This window comes from Corvus hawaiiensis, chromosome 2, assembly GCF_020740725.1.
Source record: "Corvus hawaiiensis isolate bCorHaw1 chromosome 2, bCorHaw1.pri.cur, whole genome shotgun sequence".
Lineage (NCBI taxonomy): Eukaryota > Metazoa > Chordata > Aves > Passeriformes > Corvidae > Corvus > Corvus hawaiiensis.
This window is the reverse complement of record NC_063214.1, coordinates 106985680-107008324: the sequence shown is the minus strand read 5'-3', so window position 1 is coordinate 107008324 and position 22645 is coordinate 106985680. Positions and strand designations below refer to the sequence as shown.

Below are 22645 nucleotides of genomic sequence, written 5' to 3'. Positions count from 1 at the left end.
ATGCAGCCCAACCTATAACCTGACACTACATTATCTACTAAATCATGGCACTAAATGTCATACTCAGTCTTATTTTAAAACACCTCGAGGGATGGTGACTCCACTGTCTTCCTGAGCAGCCCATTCCAATGCGCCAAATAGTGACACAGTGTAAGAACACTGGGTGTGGGTGGCTATGGGACCTGATCTGCTCGTGGCTTGGGGCAGCAAAGTGCCCTACAACAGCCTGCAGGACCAAAGAAAGTACAGTTCAGCAGCACCATGCAAGGCAAAAGGAGGGCAATCCCTGTGGGTTCAACTAAGAGCCTTCAAAGGAAATGAAAGAGACCTGTGGGAAGTGCTGTTAAGGACATGAATGAAAATCAGGGAAAGGGGTAGATAGAAGTGAATTGGGGAGGAGCAAGATTGTGGTGGTAGTAGATGTCTTTCTAGCTTTTCCTTGGGATATGTGCATATACATGTGTATGGGGGTCTGAGTGCAGTAATGGGAGTCAGACAGGTCAGAGGGCCCATGTGCCCATGGTGCAGTTTTGGAGTGAGTGCAGGTGTGTGAGTAAATGTGTCAGCACTAACGAAGGTCAAACCGGATGGTCCAGCAAATAGGTAGTTCCAGAGGGTGTGTTTAAAGGTGGGGTACCTTGCTACTGAGGACCAGGGGAGTCCTGGCTGGGTGCTGGAAAGACCATAGGGCTGAGGGGAGCATGTGTCTAAGGGCAAAATCGAAGGGTTATGGGGGATCCTGGGTCCTGGATAACACTGGGTCCAGGAGTCTCCTGAATCACCTACAGCTTGTGCTGCTGCTATTTCAGCAGAACAAGAGCCTGTAAACACGCTGCCTTCTGTAGCTGAAGGAAGGCGGCTTTGTCAGTAGGCTCATCTTGATCAGGCTGCCTGTACTATACATCAATCACAAGATTCTCTTTGTTGCCTTTGTTGACTCTGATTTGTACTCACAGGCTTTCTTTTTTCTGTTCTGATTGTGGTGGCACTTTTGCTGCAACTGGTCCTTTATTCTTTTCATCTTTTGGCTGGCTTTCCATGTGCAAAATCTCGTAACTCTTGTGCAGAGGGACCTGAGGGGATGAGGTGGGGGAAAAGGGGTGTTGCTTTCTACCCCAAGCATGGACTACCCTCCCTGGCTCCTTTCTTTACAACTGCTACCTTCTTGCTGGGGAATGGATAGAGGCTCCCCTTAATCTTGAATTATTTCTGGTGGCTGCTCCTGTCTCAGGGAGGTCAGACCTTGGCTCCACCAGTCTGTCTCTCCTTCTGACTCTCTAATACTCCTTAATATTTTTTTAATTTTAATGATTTTATTTAACAGTTGTTTCCCTTGCATGGTGCAAGAGATACTATTTTGAAGTGTCTAATTTTTATCAAAGGAGAAAGATCTATCTCCAAACTATTCATCACTTTCTGTAGCACTGTCTTCTGAGGAGTCAGCCCATTCCTCAGTCTCTGCAGAAGTGAAATGTAGTTTTGCAATACCAGCTGGAAAGGGCTTTCATTTGCAGACTCTACCCAGCATTTAAAATGCGAAGACATACAGATATTCTGGTTCTGTAGTAATGTGCACCGTGCTCCTTTTTTTTCTTTCATGAGAACAATAATGGCTTTTTTACTGTAACTTACACATGTAGACTTTTCTGCAAATATAGACTTACGCAGCTCAGCAAATTGTCTCCTGAACAAGCATGTTTTGCTGACGCAGGGTAGAGTCTTCTGCTTCCTTTGTTTGAGCTACACCATCACATGGTGATTCCCAGAAGTAGTTTTAGAAGAATTAGAGTTTTCAGTAGAATTTTACTGTATTGACTTTCTGTGGATTGGATGCATTCTCTAGACCAGCTGTATCCTGCTTTGTGTTTCTGCTTGCGGAGTGCTGCTTGATGCACTGATGTGAGCTGCTGATCTTGGAGTTTGATGCAGGAATTCTGCACTGGAGGCAGTAAAGGCTCCAAGTTCTTTGCATGATCCCATACTTGTATGTGTCCGCACAATTTCTGAGTTGTGTTACATGTTCTGGATTGTCAGTTGCCAGATCCATAGACAGAATCTTAGGAGGAATTATTGTATTCATTGAGCCACACCTTCATACTGGAAAGGCTGGTAACCAAGGCCACTGAGTAAATCCAAGCTGTATTTCCCAAGATATGTACTACTTTTGCATGATGTGTAGTTTACTTTTGTAATAAATAAAATGGCTTACCCTTGGGTTCCATTCAATTTCATTATCAGTGGGTTTCACTCCATAAACTACAAATTCCTCAGCCCAAGGTGGCAGACACGTAAACCTTGCCAGTAGTTGAAGTTGCCAATTGCTACTAACTTTTGTTAGTAGCAACTTCTAGTAGTTAGTAGCTACCAACTTTTGTTTAGTAGATTTGTTCTGCCTTCATCTATGTATTTAATTGTGACCTTATAGACAAAATTTTATTCCTCATTTGGTGGAATTTCTACCACCTGAACCCTTTGAAAAAAGGGTTTCCTCACATAGTCAATAAAATGCCGACTTCTCCACACTATTGTTTATCTATTACTCAACCAAAGTTGGTTGCATTTACAGTGTGGAGAGGTAGTACTGTTGCCTGAATCGAGAAAGAAAAACACTTTCCAGACAATATTAATATAGGTAATACAAAAAGCAGATCTTTAATGGAAGCTTCCAGGTGGCCCCATGGCTATGGGCACAGGTGGAATCAGATTTGTACAATTTTTATAAGATAGATTAGTTTGTATATCTAACAGATATTGTCCAATTAGAAGAGCAGTTGGCTAGGTAATTTTCCCACTGGGTTCTGTGCCACTGGAGCCCCCTCCTTCCCCCCGATCTTTTCGCCCTACATTTTATTATGTCTATGATGTATGGTGCAAAACAACGTGTCCTTGCTGGACTAAAAAGCAAGACTAAACAGAATCCTAATGTACTAGTTTGAAAACAAACCAGTGGGAGGCACCAAGTCAGAGTAACAGTTTAATGGGGAAGTCAGAGAAAAGGAAAAAAATAAAACACTGGTTCAAACTGACAGTGTCAAGATAAACCTGACTCCCTGTTAGTCATGGTGGTGGTAGCAGTCTGGTAGAATGGTGGCTGCAGTCCTCTGAAGTGGTGATCCTGTAGAAAAAAGGGTCTGCTGTTCCTTAGGTCCAGTGGTGGCTGTGTAGCTCCTGTCCTCTGGAAATCCAGTGGAAGGATTGTCTCTGGTGTTCAGCATTTCAAATTATATCCACGATGGGATGCTTGGTTCCTCCCTCTGGGTGGAGCATCTCACAATGGGGTAACCCCAGAGTCATGAGGCAAAGTGTTGATTAGGCTCATTAACAGAAGATAGTCCGGAGGGAGTTATCTCTGAGTCATGCGGCAGGACAATGATGGGCCATTAACAGCAAGATAGTCTGGGGGGAGGAGGCAACACACTACCCCACCTGATTTCAACAGCTCATGAGGATGGTAATAGAATACACTGCAACCCAGGACACCTAAGAATGTACTAAAAGGGTTAGCTCCTTGTTCTAAAAAGTAGGAGAAAAGGGTAGGAAAAGTACTAGAAGCTATAACCATGCATTAACAGTCTACAAAGCTACAACTATATGAAAAATGTATAGAAAGCAAAAAGTCTTAGGCATCAGTACAGTCACTTTCAGGTGTTTGTATACTTTCATCTGGTACATTCTGGGTCATGTTTACTTGTAAATTAATTTGATGACAGTCTGAACACACCGTTCTATTCTTGCAAATAGCAAATGTTTTAAGATAGGCACAGAGTGGTCTTGAAAGTTTCTCATCTTCTTCAGATTCTAGCATCTTGGCAGTAAAATAGTGCAGTTCTTGTGGAATTTCAGCTTCTGTGTGCTTCAAATAGTGCAGAATCACAGGTGCATGATATGTAGTGTTCTGTTAGCAGAATGATACAGCCTTCATGTATTCCTCATCTACAGAAGAGTGACTGATTCTGCCTTTGTATATTCCCGATCTACAGAAGAATCCTTTATCATATTACAGAAGTTGTCAGTCATGCTGTGTAGACACTGACCAAAGAGTCTTGGAGAAGGAAATCTGAAACAGGTCACACAAGTTGTATTTCTAATTCCCAGACACTGTAGGTAGTCATCTGTTAAAACTAACACAACTGGAATGCCAGAATTCTATTTTGTTCTGCCAATTTTTAATTCGATACATGTTGGGGGTAAACAGCGACAGTCGCCCGAATGTGCATGGCCCTCCAAGAAGGCGAGAGGGGATGCCTGCCCAAGCATGATCGCCGCAGATAAGGAACACCTCCTTTGGTAACTGCCAGGGTGCTCCATCCAGGGTGGAGGCCATTTTAACGTGCACGATGCCTCTACACCACTGGGCGGCTTGGTATTTTTGATCGTGCTGGACAACAGAAATACAAGACTCTTTCCGAGTCTTGGGGTCGAACATAAAGTGAACACAGAACGGGGCGGATAAAGAACTAATAATATCAAATCCACCAGGCTCCTCGGGTAGCTTTGGGAGATTCCCAACCCAGTCCCACCAGAGGAGTAGGGGGTTCTTTACGGGGGTCTTTATGGTCCTGGCAATAAAGGACCGAGCTACCTGATGGGTCTGCTGGTTCCAATTTTCTTGGATGGAAAGCAAACGGGAAGGGTATTCAGAAACATTTATGGGAATCCCCACCAGGCAGGTCGACATTGGGTTATCTGCGGTTGCCATACTTAGGCAAATGTGGTCTTTCCTGAGGTCTTTGCCAGGAACGCCCAGACGTTGGTCTTTGGTTCCGGGATGATCCACGGCGACACTGGGAAGGCCAGGACTAGCAGGATGAGTAGGTGGGGAAGGTCTTGCATCTTCTTTCTGGTTGGTGACTTCTAAACTAAAAACAGGATTAAAAATCATTGGCAAGGAAATCAAAACATAAACATGAAAACTCAGGGATAAATAAGGATTTAGGGAAGTCTTGGGGATGGTGATGCCGCTTCCTCCTCCCCGTGCATACGTCTACCTGGGGGTCTGGGGGTCTGGGGGTCTCACCGGATGCTTGGGGGTATAAGGTTTCACCCACTTTCGTGGGATCCACCTTACACCCAGGGGTGTGGATACGCAAGTGTATCCATGACCCCACGTGACTAGCTTTTAAGGTCCCTCAACCTTGCCACTCTGGATCCTTAATGAGGACCGGTGGATGTTCATGCAGAGGGTAGTTGCTGTGTGGGCCGAAGTGTCTTGCCACTGGCGGGTTCATGTTGCTGAAAGGGCAGTTTAAAAAGTTGATTACAAAAAGAGCTTTACTTAATCGGTCTTGTGGGGAAAGCTCTCTACTGCTTGCCCATTCGTGCTTCAGGGTGGTTTTGAGCGTTTGGTGAGCTCGCTCAATCACCGCTTGACCAATCGGGGAGTAAGGGATGCCCTTCTTATGTCTTACTCCCCATTCGTCTAGGAACTCCTTGAAAGCCTCGGATCTATATGCGGGGGCCATTGTCTGTTTTGATTTCTTTGGGGACCCCCAAGACTGAAAACGCCTGGAGGAGGTGTTTCCTGGCATGTTCAGCCTTTTCTCCTGTGTGGGCAGAGGTGTAGACTGCTCCGGAAAAGGTATCTATGCTAACATGAACATACTTTAGTTGGCCGAATTCAGGAAAGTGCGTGACATCCGTCTGCCACACCTCACAGCTCGCCAACCCTCTGGGGTTCACCCCAGTGCCTAATGAGGGAAGGGCTGACCACTGGCAATGTGGGCACATATCCACGATGGCCTTTGCCTGACTCTGCGTCAGTTGGAACTGACGGCCCAGCCCCGGCATGTTCTGATGGAACATTTGATGGCTCAGTTTCGCCTGCTCGAAAACTTTTGGCATCCTGGCCATCTCTGCGGGGGCGGTGAGGGCATCCTCTCTTTCATTGCCCTCGGCTATCGGGCCTGGCAAATCTGTGTGCGACCTCACGTGCATCACAAAGAACGGGTGCTCTCAGTGAGAGAGAAAATATACTAACTTTGAGAGCAACCGGAAGAGATGTTTGTTTGAGACCTCTTTCAAAATAGCATTCTCTGCTCTTGCTACCACTCCTGCGACATAAGCTGAATCTGTTACCAGATTAAATGGTTCAGGGAAGCTCTCAAAGGCTCTGACGACAGCGGCCAAGTCAGGAATTTGAGGGGAACCCTCAATGTAATCAATATCCGCCTCCCACTGCTGAGTTTGGGGGTCCTTCCAGGTCATGACTGATCTATGAGATGCCCCGGACGCATCCGCGAAAACTGTCACAGCCTCTAGAGGATGCCTGCTTCTAATATTTTTTGGGAACAGAACAAACTGTTCCTGGAATAATTTGTGAGCAGGAGCATGGACAGAAATTTGTCCTGTGTAGCTCTCAAAAGCTATTTGAAGGGTCTCATTCTCAGCTAATAGCTGCTCGAACATCTCTTTGGTCAGTTTGGCAGAGGACAATTTGTCCTGCTCCAAACGGACCGGCAAGTGGATGCACGAGAAGTCACACCCAACCAATTCCCGAAGCCTCATCCGAGCCTTCCGGATCAACTGGGCCATCAGTTCCTGGGCCTTCGTGATGGTTTTGGACCTGGTATTGCTCAGAAACAGCCACTCGATGATGAGGAGAGGGTCCTTCTGGCTCCGGTCCCACTGGAATATGAGCCCGTTGAGGTGGGGCAACTTTCCCATGACAATGAATTTGAAAGGCAGTTCCAATTTTCAACTATGTGCCTGCCTCTCACGCATCTTAACCTCTACCTTTTCCAAGGCAGCCCTTGCCTCTGGGGTCAAGGTCCTAGGAGAACGCAGCTCCTCCTTCCCTTTCAACAAATTGAAAAGGGGGGCTAGGTCTTCGGTGGTAATCCCTAGCCAGGGCCTGATCCATCCTAAAGTGCCACACAGTGAGTGGAGATCCGCCAATGTTTGGGGATCACTTTTAATGGCCAATTTTTGAGGAACAATGGTCCTGTTAGTGATCACCAACCCCAAATATTTCCAAGGGGGCATCTTTTGAACTTCGTTTTCCTGGAGAGTGAATCCAGCTTATGTCAAAACATTGACGACTTGGTCAAGGATGTCTCGAAGCACATGGTCATTTGGGGGCGCACACTAGCACATCATCCATATAATGTAGGATGATGGCTTCCCTCATGGTGGCACGGATCGGGGACAGCAATGAAGTGATGTACCACTGGCAGATGGTAGGGGAGTTCTTCATGCCCTGGGGAAGAACTCACCAGTGGTACCGCTTCATTGGGGTTTCTTGGTTGGTGGTGGGAACCGAGAAGGCAAACCGTGGAGCATCAGCAGGGTCCAGAGGAATTTTATAGAAACAATCTTCGATGTCAATAACAACCAAATTCCAGTTTTGGGGGAGCATTGCTGGGGAAGACATCCCTGGTTGAAGGGGCCCCATGTCCACAATGACTTTATTTATTTCCCGAAGGTCGTGGAGGAGTCTCCACTTGTCCTTCCCCAGCTTCTTGATGACAAAAACTGGAGAATTCCAAGGGCTAAAAGTTGGCTCGATGTTTCCAAGAGCCAATTGCTTTTCCACGAGTTCGGTGAGCGCCTTCAATTTCTTTCTTTCTAGCGGCCACTGATCCACCCATACTGGAGAATCAGTTGTCCAATCTAGTTTTTGAGTGGGGCGCTTCGCAGTGGCCGCAATTAAAAATCCCAAGGGGTTTTCGGGATCTCTAATGTAATCCCCCATTGGGACATGGCGTCCCGTCCCCACAGGGGTGCCTGGTAATCAGTCACAAATGGGCGTAGAGTAGCCAATTTCCCATCTGGTCCCTCAGTTTGTACAATGCTCTTCAATATTTGTGCCAATTTTGTCCCTCTGATACCCTGGATTTTTCTTGCCACGGGTTGCAATTCCCAATGTGACAGCCATTCCCCCGCAGGGAATGATCGTGACATCTGCCCCCACGTCCGGTGGGGTGCTATCCATAGATAGAATCATTGCCTTGCTGGACATTGCAGTAAATGATGGGTTTGTTTTCTCCCACCACTTCTGCCCTGTAGACACCTGGTGTTTTTCTGTCTACTGGGATTCCTGCTGGAATGGGGATAGCCTGGGCGATGACTTGCCCCTTGGCCAAATAGAAGGGTGGGTTGATGCACTGTGCCACCAGCTGAAGTCGTGCCAGGTCATTCGTGAGAATGGCCGGGCACACTTCTAGCTCTTGGGGTGTGTGCTTAGTGTCTCCGATGGCCATGTACTTACAGCTTCCCCCTGAAGGCACCAATCCTCCTTCCAGTGGTTCCACTGCAACTACCGTCCACTGATCCGATCTTAACAAGTGGTCCATTGCCGTCCTCAGAGACAGTGGTGGTTGAGGGCGCCAAGTTTCGTCGGGGTTCTGCGCTGTAGGGGGAAACCCCATAGAACGGTCAAGTCTGGTAATTATGTCACATCCGGTGAATGTCGTTTCCCCCCCTTTCCCCACAGGCCCTGCCTCATTTTTGTCCCCACGTGAGGCAGGACTGCATTGTGCGCCTAGTTTTTTTTTTGCGCAGCACCAGGCACTGGTGGTGGTGGCGCTCTTCCCCCCCTTTCCCTTGCTGCATCTGCCGTTCTTTTGGGGCAGATTCTTGCAAGGTGCCCCACCCCCTGGCAATAAAAACATATAATTTCCCCCCTAGGTCTTTGTGATGGTTTCATTGGAGCTTGAGTTTGTGGGTGGAGCGCCATGGCCATCGGTGGAATGGGCCGTCGAGGTGGTGGTCTAACGTCCATTGTGGAGGCCTTCTTCATGCAGGCCTCCACGAGCGCAGGGAGCGTTGGCTCTGGGTATACTGGCAGCCCAGCGATCACCCTCTTGCACGACTCTTTGGCGTTCTCTTTGGCCACCTCGAGGATGATCGTCGGGTGCCTATCTTGATTTTCCACTTGTCGCTCTATCTGTGCCCTTATCTGATCCACAAACTCTTAAATAAAAGACTGGTTAGGGGCTTGTTTGATGGTTAAATAACTTTTGGGGGCTTCTGGGGTAGGTGCGGGAAGGGAAAGGAAAGCCTTCTCTGCTGCCGCTATGACCCTTGCGAGAACAGCCTTAGGTAAAATACGGGCTTGTTCTCCGGGTTCTTTCCAGTTCCCCTCGCTGCACAGGTGGTCGAATGTTAGAGCCGACTGGTTGGCATCAACAGCCGTATCTCTGCATCTGCAAAGCTCAATGAGGAGTGGCTGTAAGGACCGTTTCCATGTCTGCTCCCACAACAGGTATCGGTCGGGGTTAACAGACACGTAAACAAGTCCTTAATGTCCCAAGGGACAAGCTCATTTGATGAAAATGTGGCCTTAAGAAGGCCTTTAAAATACTCGCTTTTTCGGCCAAACTCCCTTTGGGCTTTGCAGAGCTCCTTTTTATTCTGGTAGGAGAAAGGCTTCCATCCTCAGAGGGCTCCTCCTACCCAACCATAGGTGAGAGGTGCGGCATGGTAGACCGGCCTCAGTTCCGGGGTCTGGGCCCCAGGCCCCTCACATCTGGCTCCGATGTCGTGGGAAGCGGATGTTAGAGCGTGGGAACTGGAAGTCGGAAGTGGGGAGGCGGGGTCAACAGAGAAGTGGGAGGGAACAGGGGCAGGGCCGGCTTCCGCCCCGGAAAAGGCAGACCGGTCCTGAAGCACCTCCCACGAGGGAGGAGGAAGGGACTTGGGGTCTTGGGAAAAGGGGTGTGGTGAGGGGCAAGGAGGAAGTTCGGGCAGAGGAAGGGAAGAGAAGGAGTCTAAGGGAAAGGGATTATGGGAAGAAGAAACACAAGGGGGGGGGTCCGACCACATGGTCCCCTCCATCTTGAGCTCCCTGGGAGCCATTTTGAGGGTTTGGGAGGGATAGGAGTGAGGGGCTAGGAGATGGATAGGGTAATGGTAATGGGGTTTGGGAACAGTGGGAAGGATGAGGGGAAGGATAGGGAAATGCTCAGGAGAACCAGGGAGATCGGGAAGGACATGGTGATGGACAAGGAGAACAACTGCAATCAGGGGTGGATGGGTCTGAACTGGGGATATTAAACCTAACAACTTTGGGAGATGGAACTAGGGTAGAGGGTTTAAGGATAGAAGTCTTGGCCGGCGGGCCCTCCCGACCAAGACCAGGGAACTGGGGGGTTCGGCAAGGAGCCAGGGAGATTAGCACCACTGCGGCTACCCTGCGTTACACGGGTTGCTCCTCGGGAACCACCCAGCGAGGGATTAGGGGAAGGGGTAGAGGTATGAGGAAGAACAGGGGAAGAACTGGGGGGCTGTCTTTCCGTTCCCAACCTCTCTCTAACTGTTAGCTGAATTAAAACATACAACGGGATAAATTTGGATGCCTGGGTGTCCCCCTCATTCATCTTTTGAGTGAGAGTCGCTCCCACAACATTCCAGAAGGGGAGCGAGGTCACATCTGGGGACACTCGCGGGAAATGGAAAAAGAGCCATCGAACAAACTGTTTCAACAAACCCTTTTAAAACTTTTTCCCCCCTCCCTCCAGGAGTCCCACAACTGCGAAATAAAATCCTCGCTGCTGTGCTAACAAACGTGCGCCCATATTTTGAAAAAGCTGAGAAACACAAAACCGATAAAACTGGGGGCCAAACACTCTCAAAAAATAAAACTGTCAGCACAGCACTTACCCCTGCCAGTAAAACGAAAACTTAGAAGCACGTAAAAGGAAGGGTCCGGGAGCACTCAGGGGTTCACACACATACACTCACCCCTCCACACAAGGGGGACACCCCTCAACACACAAACTACGGCCCCACTCTGATCCCCTGGCCAACGGGGATACTCACCACTTGCTCCGCTGGACAAAGGTGCTGTAGGCAGGGTCCCTCTCCGTGGACATGATCCCTCCGGCGCTGAGGGACTACCATGTCCGTCCCCGGGAGCGCCACCCGACAGAAATGGGTCTGCTCCCACGGGGGTGCTGTCATGCCAGTGGATCTCTGAAAACGATCCTTTCCATGGGGTCTTGGACCCTCAGGGATGTTGTAAATGAGACTGAGACTTTTAAAGGAAAAGTCAACTCGTTTATTTGTTAACTGCTGAGAGCGGGAACCCAGGATAAGCCCAGGCTCTGTGCGACAAGCCAGAATAAAACAATATTCCAACAAGACAGTGAGACCCACTGGGTGCTCCCTTGGACCCCAAGTTCCGCAGGAGGACCCCTCCCCTGGGGGCAGGTAGCTTTTTAAAGTCTCTGGTGCCACCGGACTGGTGCATTTCTCAATCCTCGTGCTGATTGGCCCCTTTCTTGTTCGCTGGTTGGTCTATACCTCTGTGCATTCCTCACCAATCATTTTCAAATAAGTCTACTTCATTGGTTGGCTCGTTCTCCAATCACAGTCTAGGGCGTCGTCCTCATCCCTTGTACCCTACGAAGCAATGTGCTAGAAAGTTCCTTCTGTTAAACCCATTGGGTCCTTGTTATATCCCCATCCAGTGGTTACATTCCAGCATTACACCCGTACAGTCTCGCAACTTCCCTTCAATTAACATGTCCATCTATTCCACCCTCAACTCCCTTCTTTTATATCTCATTTAAACAGTAATAACCAACACCCTGAAACCGATTCATTTATTACAACTCCCCTCTCTAAAAGCTTTGATCGGGCTCTGGCCCACATCAATTATTCAAAATTTCAATTGTGTCTTCATAAACTTGATATATTTTTTGTAGTTTTTGGTACTTCTCGTAAGTTTCCTTCGCTGTTTTTGGGGTTTCCTCTTGCTTTTCTGCTCTCATCATCCTGATCCTTTCAATCTTCTCATCACTTAACTTTTCAATGCAATTTTGCACAATACTCGTTGTGAGGAACGAGACAACTCTTAGAAAAATTAAGATAATTTATTAAAACAGAAAAATTGAAAAATTATAAAAATCAGGAAAATATCAAAATTTGGGATCCTAGTGGCTCAAGAGGTATTTCCGGGAACGCAGGGATTAGAGATCTTTGGGCTTAGACAGCACTGGACCTCCGGTGGAAAACTTGCAGTGCTGGGCTGACTTTTAGCTAACCCAAAAGCGAAAAATTATTGAAGGCTCCTAAATAGGAGTAAGGCTTAAGTGCCCAGCACTGGCGCCCATTACAGCTAAATCTGCAGTGGTCTGCCCCTGCTCTGAGGCTGACTTACTATTTTATAGTACCCTTGCTCCACCCCAGTCCGCCCACGGACCGCCCATGGCACACCCCTTTGGTCCTAAGTGATTGGTGCTTCCCTTTTGACAGATTATCTCTGTCTACCAATAGCTCGTCGTTGTCAGGGGGGTAGTAGCAGCTGGAGTAAGAGTGGTAACATGTCCTCATTAAGATTCAGGTTGCCATGGAGCTTACTTACAGACCAACGGCTAAAGGTCTAAAACTGGCTGTTGGCTGTTAGAAACTGGGGTTTGGAGCTGGTTCTGAGCAAAGTAGAAACCCTTAAAATAAATATTAAAATACATCCAACACATCTTAAAACATTTGCAAAAGTATACAGAGAACATGAGAAAAACAACTTTTTTTAAAGTTGGAAAGGGAATTTTAACTGGGACACTTTTAACTAGGGGATTTTAACTGGAACTGGTGCAGATAAACTGCTTTGAACAAGTGAAAACACTAATAGCAGAACTTGATATTTGTACCTGGACTGATGGGTGAACATTAACACTCAATTAAAGTTGTGTAACCCAAAATTAACTAATCAAAACACTTAACATGCAAAGACCAAGCTAATTAGGGAGTTCATGTATGACACTCGTAATCATCTGAGTTAGACAAGGGATCACACATGGAAGGAAAATAATACCCATTAAAGCACCTCCAGCAATCAATAAAACTTTTCTCCACCACCCTCCACCCAAAAGGTTATCCCACCAGTTTGCTTTAAATAATGGGGTCCATCTCTGGACAGGAACATGTGCCAACTTCCTAATATTTGTGGTAATATTTTTGATAGTCTCACTATGGTCACCTATTTGGACACAGCATTCTGATGAGTTAAATTTCCCACACACTCCCCCTTCCTCTGCTAATAAATAATCCAATGCCAACCGGTTCTGATAAATCATAGTTCTCATCTGACGGGATTGGGCTGAAAGTAAATCAATAGCGAGAGTGGACTGATTAGATATTCTCTCTAGTAACGCTTGTAGGCGAGTAATTCAGTTTAGCATATAGATGGGAGTTCTATAACCCCATGACCCATCTTGGGCCCAAGTGGCGGGGCCATAGGTAGATATAATTCTCTCTGGGGGCCATTCATCCTCTCCCCATTTCTGAGTCCCTCCTATTTGAATCTCCCTCCTCTTTCATTTTAATTCATCATAGAGGGGTACTCCCAAGTGTTGTCTCTCAATTCGTGGGAGTAGAAAGTAAGATGGTCGGATGATGCCCAATGTGCAACTTCCAGCCCAACCTTCCGGTAACATCACATAAGCTCTTTTTCCACAGAGCCAGAAGAGTCCTTTTGGGGCTCTCCAGAATCTGGGGGGGTTCACTGTATTAATACCGCCTTTATTCCAAAGTTTTGAAAGCTGGGGTTCATCATGGAAGGGGTTGGGTTCTTTGGTAATACACTCAAATAATTTGCTCAAGATATGAGCAGCCTGGTTTTTGTTTTCTTGCCCAATATAATTCTGAAGCCCGGGGAATCTACCTTTTGTTAGTATTATTGGTTACAAAATACCTTTTGCAGGACAGCTCACCCACATAGACCATGTATTTAGGACCTCGTCTCTATAAACACTCTTCTCCGATCACTTCAGATCTTAAACTCCACACCTCCTCTTCATTCCTTTCGTCCGGCCCAGGTGCTTCCTTTTCCAGTAATTTTAATGTTTCCTGTGGATTCAGAGCAATCCCTTCCCATGGCCAGATTTCTGCCATTTGAGTGTCTCCACAAATCCAACAGTCAGTAATATTAAATTCATGGCTGATCTTTTCAGTAATATTAAATTCATGGCTGATCTTTTCTACCAGGTCTAAGAATAAGTTTTTCCCTCCCAACATATGGATTTCAGGTCCCTTCTTTATTACCTCTTTTATTTCTTTTTCTCTAATCAAGTCTGGTTCATTGTGGGGTATGCCCAGCCCCTGCCCTGGAGGGATCTGTGCTAAGAGATTTCGCAATCGCCCAGCAGGACTCCCTGGAAAAGCAACCACTTCTTTGGTCACGGCGAGAAAAGACAGACCTACAATCCTTTAGGAGACCCTATGCAGATCCTTTGTAACCCATTGGTCTTCACCCATCCCCTGTATCCCTATAAAAGCTAAGGGCTCTGCCCCTGTGGGAGGGAGCTCTCTCGTCCCTGGCTTTCCCCTTTGCCTGAGGGGACTGACAATAAAGCTACCTTCTGTGCGGAACCAGCCACACGAGCCTCTCGTCTCTCTCTCTGGTCTGGCTTGGCCTGGAGGCTGCCCTGCAGAGCTGAGCTGGAATCACGAGCTGATAATCACTAAAGAGCTGACAGCCTCTGCAAGGGCCCTCCTGCCAGCAGCTGAGGGAAGACACCGGGCCTCGGGAAGGCGATTCCTTTCGGGACCATCTCTCCAGACTGGTCACCTCTTCCTGGGTCAGAGCCACTGACCCCATCACCGGCTTTTACCCCTTGCTCTATGGGTCTTTTTTCAGAACAGATCCATTTTTCTCTCATAGGGCATTCTCCCAGCAATTTTTGTTTAAATTTTCCTACATTTTCGAAAATCAAATAGGTTTTTCCGTCCTCTGTACAAGTACTTAGCTGTGAAAAGTCAATACAAGAAGGGCTCGGGTTAGTATGGGTCCTGAGGATGGCCGTCCAAGAGTCTCCTGCATACAGAGGGTAGTAACACCTGTCGCAGGGCGTTGCTTCTCCTCCTTGGGTGGTTATCATGAGGAGAGCCACTACTAGCAGGGGTCTGGTACAGGGCACTCTCCCACCCATGTCTCCCCTCAGCTTTTTCCAGAGGATCTACGACTCTCTGTGTCAAGAGTGCAGCCTGATCCGGTCTTGCCCCCCTTCTTTTTCCACCCACGGTGTTCTTACCAACTTCAATCACTCTCTCGTTGCAGTAACTCACTTCCCTTCCTGTATCAACTTGTTTTCTCCTTTCCTTTTTAGGGTCAAATTACTAGGTGCATGGGAGGATGCTCTATTCTTCAAACTTTAGGATCTGTAATGAGAAATACCAAATATTAAAACAGGTTTTATCAAATAGTTGTTTACCAATTACATTTCAAACTTTAAAAATCTCTAAGTCTTAAAATTTACATAAATTAATGATTAACACTTTATGAATAGTTTAATAACTCCTTTTAAACTGTTAAAAACGTCATAATTTCTCTGGTGGCTTTTTCTTTAGAGTTAACTTAGTGTCCGTCGTTCCCACCACTGTCCATTCGGTCGGAGCTGGTACCAGTCCTTTTACTCTGGAAACACCCTCTCTCTTGTGTTCTCACTGCAGTTTCTGTGGTTAATAAGATTTGAAAAGGTCCTTCCCACTTGGGAGTTAATGGTTGTTCCTTCCAAGTTTTGATTAGAACCTAGTCGCCAGGTTGGAATGTATGGTTGTTAAAATCAATGGGTGTTGCCTGGGGAAGATATCCCTTCTGTCGCGGTTCTTTTAAAGTGCTGGTAATCATTTGTACATACTTTTTTACACTCTGCTCTCCTTCCTCATAGGTCCCGATGTTATCTGATGTGGTTAAAAAGGGTAAACCAATTATCATCTCGTATGGAGAAACACCTATGTCCGCTCTAGGTTTTGTCCTTATCCTCGTTAAGGCCAAAGGGAGACACTTTAACCAACTCATCTTCATTTCTTCCATTAGCTTTGTAAGGGCTATTTTTAATGTTTGGTTCATCCTTTCCACCCTCCCAGAACTCTGTGGTCTCCATGGGGTATGTAGCCTCCATGTAATACTCAAGGCATCAGTTATTTGATGTAAGACCTTTGCTGTAAAATGTGGGCCCCTGTCCAAATCAATGGTATTTACTACCCCATATCTTGGTACTATCTCTTCTAGCAAAATTTTGCTAACCACTTCTGCTGTCGCCCTTGCAGTTCCATATGTTCCATATTTGCTGGGCAATTTTTCTCTCCTTTTTGGTTTTCTAATTATTGTTGATATACATAATCTTTTGAGCGGATGGTGGATACTGATGTTGTCCTTGGAGATCCTGGATCAGTGGCATGCCTTGGACGACAGTGGTGATTAAACGGATGAAACAAGGGATTAAACAAGGGAGAAAAATAAGTCCTGTAAGGGAAAGTCCAACAATAATCAAAACTTTCTTCCACCATTGTCCTTGGAAAATATTTCCCCACCATTCAGAAGTGATCAAGGGCTGTCATTTCTGCACTGGAACATGGGCTAGTTTCCTGATGTTTTGGGTAATCTTGGTGATGGCTTCACCGTGATCATCAATGTGGATGCAGCAGTCTGAGGTGTTAAACTTGCCGCATACACCACCTTCTTCTGCTCGTAAATAGTCCAATGCCAGCTGATTTTGGTACACGGCTGTTCGAGTTTGCCCTTGTTGTGTGTTAAGCAGTTCAAGAGCAAGAGAGGTCTCATTGGTGATTACCTCAATTAGTGCTTGCAGTCTGATGATCCGGTTTAGCATGTAGATGGGAGTTCGGTACCCCCAGCTCCCATCTTGTGCCCATGTTGCAGGTCCATAAGTCTCTAGGATCCTCTCGGCTGGCCACTCTTCTTCTCCCCATCTCTGGGTCCTTCCTATTACATGTCTCTTAGTACGGGAAAGTTCGTTGTAAAGGGGGATTCCAAGGTGGGCTCCAGCATTCTCAGCAAGCAGGAAGAAGTTTGGTTGAATGGCTCCGAGCGTGCAGCTCCCTTTCCAGCGAGGTGGTAAATTGGAATAAGCCCGGTTACCACAGATCCAATAGAGGTCCTGTGGTGCTTCCCAGAAGTGGGGCTGTATACTTGCTGCTGTGATCCAGTACTTGGAAATTTGTGGCAGGACAGAGTATGGATTTCCCTGATCCCAGCACTGCCAGAGTTTTTTTAACGGAATTCAAAACACAGTTTTTGTTTCTAATCTTTTCTGCAGACCAGAATACGTCTGGTTCTTGGGGTATCCACCAGTGCCTTTGCCCATCAGTTACCAGGTACCTTTTGCATATTGTCTCACCAACTTCTTTTAAGAATTTTCTTCCTTTCCTCCGGATGCCTTCTTCTCCAGTAACAGAATTACTTAGTAGCCAAGTCTCATTGTCATGTCGGGTTGTGGGGGAAAGATTACTCAGTTGGAGTAAATCGGGGGGTCCAAGACTGACTCCCTGCCAAGGCCAACTTTCTGATTCTAAAGTTCCTCTGCACACCCAGCAATTTGTCAAATTTAGCTGTTGTCCAATCCTTTCTGCCAGGTCAATAAATAAGTTTTTCCTTGACATCAAAGGATTGTTTTCTTTTTGTTTTTCCTTCTATGACCACCTCCTGGATCAGGTCGGTGTCATAGGTCTTTCTTTTTAACAAATCTTCTGTCTTGGTTATATATCTAAAATTGAAACAAAGCCAATCGTCTTGGGAGGGGCACTCTCCCTTCTGTTTATGTTTTTGGGTGCCAATGCTTCTGCCAATCCAATACTTGTGACCTTTTTCTGAGCAGGTACTTAATTCTGTTATGTTGTAACAAGATGGGTTAACATAAGTATGTGCTCGGAAAAAGTGTCTAATTTGAAATGAGCTTCCTTCTGCCTGATACACAGTCTTGTAACATTTGTTACAGCGGCTGTCCGCTGCTTGTGTGAAGGGAAACCAGAGGACCCAGAGACAGATGACATTTACTATCAGGGTGTTGCTCACTTTCCCCTTTAGGCAGACCCAGGAGGAGTTGTTAGCATTAGGGTTGTCTCTGCTAGTGGGGCTTGTCATCTTTGCTCCTTTAGTCCTTTCTTTAGGCTTTTCACCTTCAGATGGTTCTTCAGCGATTTCAGGCTTCTGGAAACTCGTGGTTAATTTGGGGTTGGCCTTGTTAAAGATTAAAGGTACCATGCCTGTAAATTTGGAGCCTGATTGAACTGTTATTGAAAGAGAATGCTGGCTTCAAATGGAGCCTTTCTATACAGTTGATGTGACAATATGGTTATGTGAAAGCAGAGTCTGTAAAGGGAGATAACAAGGAACAGAATTAACAGCCAAATATTTTTAACTTAACAACTTGTAGCTAACACTTATTACGAAACTATAACTGGAATAAACTGCACTTATTAATGGGGTATAACTGGGAAGAACTGGGAGTATAGGGTTTTATTAACTTGGACTGAGGGTTGCTAAGTGGAGTTTTCAAGTAGGATATTTAGTTTGATGGTTTGTCTGGAGGTTTCTTTTCTTCAGCTGGTGGTGCTACCAGACCCTTCACTCTCTTGACATGGGTCCAGCCCTTTTCAAATGTTCGGACAGCTGTTTCGGTGGTTAGCTGGACCTGAAATGGACCTTCCCAAGATGGGGTTAACGACTTTTCTTTCCAGGATTTTATTAACACCCAGTCACCTGGATTAATGTGGTGTAAATTAAAATCAAGTGGGGGTGTTTGTGGAAGAAGACCTCTTTCCCTTAGTAACTCCAGATTTTTGGCAATTAACCGTACATATTGTTGTATACTGGTGTTTCCACACTCTTTCGCATTCAGCTCTTGTGATGTAGTAAGGTAGGGCAATCCATACAGCATCTCGTATGGTGAGCAACCTTGATCAGATCTTGTCTGCATTCTAATCCTAAGAAGAGCAAGTGGAAGGCATTTTACCCAGGTCCATTTTGTTTCCAACATCAATTTTGTGAGGGTGTTCTTGATTGTCTGGTTCACCCGTTCCACTCTCCCAGAGCTTTGTGGATGCCACGGGGTATGTAATCTCCAATTCGTTCCTAATTGCTGAGCCAATTGTTGTACAGTTTGGGAGGTAAAGTGAGTACCTCGGTCCGAATCTATATGGTGGACTATCCCATAACGAGGGATAATTTGCTCGAGGATCACTTTACTCACTGTCTTGTCTGGGCTGTTGCATTGACAGTTGGAATAGCTTTCACGCAGTGAGTAAGGTGATCAACGATTACCAATAGATATTTCCACCTCTGGACAGGAGGCATTTCTGTAAAGTCAATTTGAATGTTTTGGAAAGGCCTGATTGCTAATTCAATTCCTCCACCAGTGTTCTTTTTCATTACCTTTTTGTTGACCTTTTGACAGATTACACAGTCCCGTGTTATTTGGTTGGCAATTTCTTAAACACCAATGCATCCAAAGGTTCTGAGGTAGTGATCCGCCAGAGCTTTTGAACCCCAATGATTGGTTTGGTGGATATTTTGTAAAATTTCTCGGGTTAAATTTTTGTTTAGAATTTGGCGTTTATCTGGTAAATACCAGCGGCCTTGAAAATCCTCATTAGCTCCAATTAAAACTAATTTTTGTTTTTCCTGATCGGTAAAAATGGGCGTGGGTAAAACATTAGTTTGTGGAGGAGTGTCGGTTGTGGTGGTGTTGGAAGGTGGTTCACTTCCATCACTTTTATCTCCTCTTCCACTGCTGCTTTTTTTGCTGCCAAGTCTGCCAGGCTGTTCCCTCGAGCTTCTTTTGTGGTTCCTGATTGATGGCACCACTGAGATCACCTGGGTCAGCTGTAGAGCTTTTAGAATTTTTAGAATCAATTCCTTATGGAGTATATCTTTCCCTTTGGTGTTCAGGAATCCCCTTTCGGACCAGATTTTTCCAAAAGTGTGGACTACACCATAAGCGTATCTCGAGTCGGTGTAAATGGTCCCAATGCTTCCGGCTAGTCGGTGGAGCGCTTTTTCTAGGGCATAGAGCTCACAGACTTGAGCTGACCAGGTTGATGGTAATTTGCCCTTTTCTAGCACACACATTTGGTGTCCATCGACCACCGAATAGCCAGAGCATCGTTTTCCATTCACCACTCGAGATGACCCGTCAATGAAGAGGATTTCCCCTTCATTGAGGGGACAGTCCACCAGGTCCTCTCTAACTTTTGTTTGGATGTCAATTATATCAATGTAATTGTGTTCTGTTTCATTTTCTGAAGGGGTCCCATAAAGAAATTGGGCCGGATTTTGGTGTGCACATACAACTAGCCTCAGGTGGTCTGAGTGCATGAGAATGGCTTCATATTTGACCATCCTCGGGTCAGTTAACCACTCTGCAGCCCTGTGTGCTAAGATGGTTTTTATTGAGTGTGGTGTATGTACTGTCAGGTCTCCACCAAAAATGAGTTTTTGGCTCTCCGAAACCAGAACGGCTGCTGCGGCGATGGACTGGATGCAGACTGGCCATCCTCTGGACACTGGATCTAATAATTTGGAAAGGAAAGCAACCGGCTTCCTGACTCCACCCCACTCTTGGGTCAAGACACCACAGGCAATTTCCTTCTCCACATTAACAAATAGATCGAAGGGCTTTTCTAGCGAAGGAAGGCTTAAAACGGGTGCTTTTGTTAATTTTTCTTTCGAATTTTGTAATTTTTGTGTGTCTGAATTGTCCCAATTAAAAGGTTCTTCTTCAATCAATTTTTCATATAAAAATTTGGCAGATTGTGAATACTGATCGATCCACAGTCTGTAGTATCCAAATAGGCCTAATAATTGACAAATTTCACATTTTGGAGTTGGAGGTGGTAAATTTAGGATCCCTTCTACTCTTTCGGCACTGAGTTTTTTTGTGCCATGGCCAATTAGGTGTCCCAAATACTTCACCTCCTGTAGTACGAATTGTAATTTAGGTTTTGACACCCTCAGCCCATTCCTTCCTAGAAAATTCAGTAACTGTATTGTTGGAGCTCTTACCGTAGACTCCTGTTCCCCAGAGAGGAGCAGGTCGTCTACGTACTGAGTTACCTTAATCCCTTTGGGTGGAGAAGACGAACTTAGTAAATCTTCTAGCGCTTGGCCGAAGAGTGTGGGTGCCTCGGTGTAACCTTGAGGCAGGCGAGTCCAGCGCAGCTGCTGCTTTCGTCCAGTGTCTGGATCCTCCCAGGTGAATGCAAAGATCTCTCTGCAACGAGAATCTAGAGGACATGACCAGAAAGCATCCTTAAGGTCAATAACAGAGAACCAGGCATGCGTTGGGGGTACCTGACTCAAGAGTGTATAGGGGTCCTGCACCAACGGATACCTGGTTTGGACTCTTATTGATTTCACGCAAATCTTGTACAAGCCGGAATGACTTACCTGGTTTCTGGACAGCCAAAATTGGAGTGTTGTAGGATGATTTGCAGGTTTTGAGGATTCCATCTCGTAGTAAGTCCATGATGACAGGTTTCAGGCCCTTTCTTTTGTCCTTAGAGAGGGGATATTGTGGTACACGTACTGGCTGGCTATTTGGGAGCAACTCAATTGTTAGAGGTGTGATGTCCATTTTTCCCCGGTTGCCGGGTTTGGCCCACACTACTGGGTCAATGTGTTGCTCATCTGTTAAAGATAAAACAAATAATTTAGTGGACATTTTTCCGCCTTGCGGTACCACCCCAACTCTTAGAGGTATTTGGAAGTCACATCCTAGGAGATTGGTTCCAGCTTGAGGTAGATACAGGACGTCCCCTGTATGGGTGCGCCCTTGTATGAAAAGAGTCACATTTTTAATTATAGGAACGGTGAAACTTTCGCCATTAGCACCATATATGTCTAATGTATCTCGTGAAATGCAACATCCTGGAGGTGTTTCAGTGACACAGGTTTTTTTGGCACCTGTGTCCACTAAAAACTCCACTTGCTGTCTCTGGGGTCCAACTTCTAATTTTATCAAGGGCTCTTTAAGATGTTTTTGCCCCAGAGAATAGAGCCCCTGACTCCTTCATTTATTCAGAATTTGTTCCTCCATTTGGAGGACTCCTTGATCTCTCTGCTTTTTAAAACAGTGCCAGTGCCCGTGGCCTTCTTTATTACAATATGTGCAAATTAGTCTTTTGAGTCCCTGAACGTTTGAGGTAGATTGTAGGTTTGGTTGTATATGGCAAGTGGAAGTTTGTGGCTGTTGCTGGGGACAATGCTGTTGTGGGATACCCCCTTGGAAAGTTCTTTGAGTAGGAGGGTTGATTGGAGCATTAGTACTGTTGTTCGTTATTCAGCTTTTAGCCTTCATCCTCTCTTCATCCCTCCTAACAAAGACCTTTTGGGCTTCCTCCAGTAATTCATCCAGTTCCCTCTCTGGCCATTTTTCCAATTTTTCCAGTTTTCTCCTGATGTCAGGCCAGGAGTGAAGCACAAAATGTACTTTTAGCATAGTTTTGCCTCCTTCACTGTCTAAATCAATGACAGAATAAAGTTGGATGTTATTCCTTAACCGAGCCATCCAAGCTGTTGGGGACTCATCCTTTTCCTGTTCCCCACAAAATGCCTTTTTCATATTATTAACTCGAGGAACAGCTTCTCTAATCCCTTTTATAGTTAAATTTCTGTAGTCTTTCATGGTAGTTTTTGTTCTCCAATTGGGCCCCGATTGGAATTATTTTCTCTGTCCCAAACTGTCACTGCTGCGGCTCTGATCAGTTTTCGTTCTTCGATGGTAAATAGAGACTGTAAGATGGATTGTCTCTCTCCCCAATTATAAATATTAGGACTGAGGAATTGGTCAAATTGATCAGCTAACCTGATGGGGTCAGCCATTAGACTTTTCATCTCCTTTTAAAATTCTCGTACCTCAGATGAAGCCAATTCCTCCTTGTGCATTTCCCATGGGTACCTCTCTAA

At 45.9% G+C, this 22645-nt stretch overlaps 1 long non-coding RNA gene across 1 annotated transcript; it reads right to left on the bottom strand.

The window, feature by feature from the left end:
* Positions 1-16135: 16135 nt before the first annotated feature.
* Positions 16136-22341, bottom strand: LOC125317302. The gene is made up of 3 exons (XR_007200009.1): positions 21128-22341; positions 16515-18052; positions 16136-16186 (listed from the first exon to the last, which is right to left on the bottom strand). It is a non-coding gene; the product is annotated as an uncharacterized LOC125317302 (long non-coding RNA).
* Positions 22342-22645: the final 304 nt, after the last annotated feature.